We start from the raw sequence: 3,024 nt of genomic DNA on the forward strand, positions 1-3,024 counted from the left end.
ATGACCGGCGGCGGCGTCAGCTACTTAGCTCTGGTGCCTGCGCGGCCGCCATAACCGACCTCCGAAGGCCGATCAGAACCTCCTCCTAGGGGTAGGGTTAAGATTTGGTAGCAGGGGAGGCCAGCGAGGGAAGCTAGAGGCCGTCGGTCATCTATGTTGTTGGGGTTTTAAACGACGTCCCGAGGTGCAAAGGAACACCGTCCTCCCTTCAGAATAATGTTAATAGGTAAAAGTCATTTAGCCTTTCTTTTTACTAAAATATCTAGTTTGCCACTACGAAACTTGAGGATTAAAAAAAAAAGAGCTCATGGCAGCCTGGCAGGGTTAGATGGCAGGGATATTTGAGAAAAAATAAGTTTGCTGACAGTGCGAACTGTGCGATGGGATTGGTTTTAACTTTTAAGTTCTCCATGCGGACTGTGGGTGAGGTGGGACTTCCTTCGGCTTGAGGCGACGTCCGACCCATATATTAAACGGATCATACATGTAAAATATATATCCGATTCAATTAATAAATAGGTTAAACGAATTAACCTATTTACGACCAGAAACTGTTTAGGCCAAATCCAAATCTATTTATGACGAATCGAATACGGATCGGTTGGCGGGTCGAACACGGATCGAATTGGCGAATCGGATCATATTTTGTCACCCCTACTCCTCACCGAGCTATTATGCGCTAACCAGCTGCGCCACAACCACGTGTTGTGAATTGCCATGTGAGAAAGTATTAAATATCTAATGGATCAATCCCCAACAATCATTTTCATGAGACGTAGTTCATATTATGCGGTGATATTAAGGTTATAACAAACTTATAGATCCTGTTATATTCCCTAGAGCTTTACTGTCGAAAATATACAGCCATTCCCTAGTAAATTCAAATTTTACTAATTAAGTTTTTCAGCATGCTATTTACTATTTTACTACCATTTCCATGATATATGCTATTTTGTCTGTGGAATAAAAGGTAAAAATAAGAGAAAATATATTGTGATTAATTAAAACAAAAGGAAAAACTGAAAGAGCTCAGAAACGCTGGTAATGTCAGTTGATAATCTGACCGTCGTGATGCGCCCAGCATCACAAAGTGCGTTGTTGTCCTCATCGCTCATTTATAATAACCAATTTTTTTGGGGGTTAGAGAAGCTCGAACTCTAGAGCTTCGGATTACTCAAAGAGCTATTGTCACGCAAAAATTTATTAAATATCTAACAGATCATTCTCCAACATTTTTTAGCATAGAATGCAGTTCATATTGTACCGTGATATTAAGATTACGACAAACTTATAGATATTACATATTCTCATGAGCTTTGCTTTAGAAAATTTATAGCCATTATCATATGACCGACTCAATAGTGAGTTTGTGGCATGACAGTCGTAGTGTCTACTACGCCCATCATCCAAACCCTCACCGCCAAGTTCCGGCACCCCTTCTCTTTGGTCTTCTCTTACTTTGTCCTCGCCCTTTCTTTCTTTTTTGTTTTAAAAATTTAAAACAACGATGACTGATGCAGAGAGGTTTCTGTTTTTGGTATTGGAAAAATAAAAGTGCTTTAGAAACTTAAACTACAACGAAAAAAACACTCAGCTGTTTTGTTGTGTTCTCATTTTTTCCTTTGTATTTAAGTTATGAATTGTGGCACACAATGATGCAACATTAGTGGTGGAAGACAGTTGTATCACTTTCATGAGTTGCCGTAGCATTGCTCTTAGAAAAAAGATAAGCAAAGTATCAATTTTGAGTTTTTAATATAAAAACTAAACTTAAGTTACATTGAGCAGCGATGGTACCAGAGATGGTAGCAATGACACCAGCAGCTTGCAGTTGGTGTTGTAGAACAGCATGCTACTCAGAGTAGATCAAATACGCTGGCCAAAAATTTAAAACAAAAATATTTATGATAAAAAATTGCAAGAAGAAAATAATATTTAAGAGAGAACCAAAATATATTTTTATTAATAAATAATAACGAAATTCATAGATAGAAACTAATCCGATTCTCTCTTCATAACCAACATATTTAGCTTTCTTGCCACAAGGTTTTCCTCTTTCGCACGCTCAAAGATGCCAGATAGTAGAGCCCTCCTCAGATATCCAAAGACTGTCTCTCCAAATGGGCAATACCCAAAGAATTACACATCTTAAATACACCTCCTCTCTCCTTTAAAACTCTCTCCCATTTTTAATAAAACCTTATGCTCTCTTTAACTACATGACAAAAGTATCACTATCCCACTTCAATTAAAACACAAACTTAGGTATTTTATGAATCCTAAAATTATTAACTAATGACTAACTAATAAGAATCTTAATAAGATTAAAATCTAATAATAACAAATTTTAACCTATGGTAGCAACTGGTGGTTGACAGTGAAGCTACTGATTGGTGGTAGTGACGAGCAGTAGGAAGTGCTAAGAAGATAGTGAAAAAGAATATAGTAGTTGTCATGGATAAATTTGGTTTTTAAAAGCCTTGTAAACTAAATATTTAGTTTTCAAAATTTTTAAAAATTAAAATATAATTTTTTCGAAAGACTTGATAGAAAGTGGACCACAAAAAAAAAAAAAAAAATTCTACCTCGTTTTTTTGAAGTAATGCCAAACAAGATCTTGCTGGAGGAGCCTGCCGGGAGACACGGTATCCTTCCAAATCCGCACCATCCTTTTAGCCTGCCTCCAACACGTGGCGCGTACCTACCGACACCGTGCGAATATCAGTCAACCGTGTACTCCAGATGGGCCCCTACCAGTAACGGACCTAAACCCCATCAGCACGACTTTTGAAGACCCATCCGATCGAAGGTGTTTATTTCCAATTATTTACATAGTTTTGACAAATAAACCCCAAGTATTGCTTAATACACTCTTTTTTTTCCATCCCATTCAGTAAGCAGCTGAGCTGCGGTTGGTGTATATATTTAGAAAGATGGAGTACTTATATAAAGCCGGCATTTGAAAGTGACGGACATACGTATCACGTGCCGTGCACGTGATAAGAGTCGAGGATAAGCATCCTC

General features: G+C 37.8%; 1 non-coding gene across 1 annotated transcript; it reads right to left on the bottom strand.

Moving 5' to 3' along the window:
- Positions 1 to 1,025: 1,025 nt before the first annotated feature.
- On the bottom strand, positions 1,026 to 1,113 carry LOC120108209. Its single transcript, XR_005509672.1, has one exon. It is a non-coding gene; the product is annotated as a small nucleolar RNA snoR114 (small nucleolar RNA).
- Between the last annotated feature and the right edge of the window lie 1,911 nt (positions 1,114 to 3,024).

The sequence above is a fragment of the Phoenix dactylifera genome, unplaced genomic scaffold, assembly GCF_009389715.1.
Source record: "Phoenix dactylifera cultivar Barhee BC4 unplaced genomic scaffold, palm_55x_up_171113_PBpolish2nd_filt_p 001225F, whole genome shotgun sequence".
NCBI classification, from domain to species: Eukaryota; Viridiplantae; Streptophyta; class Magnoliopsida; order Arecales; family Arecaceae; genus Phoenix; species Phoenix dactylifera.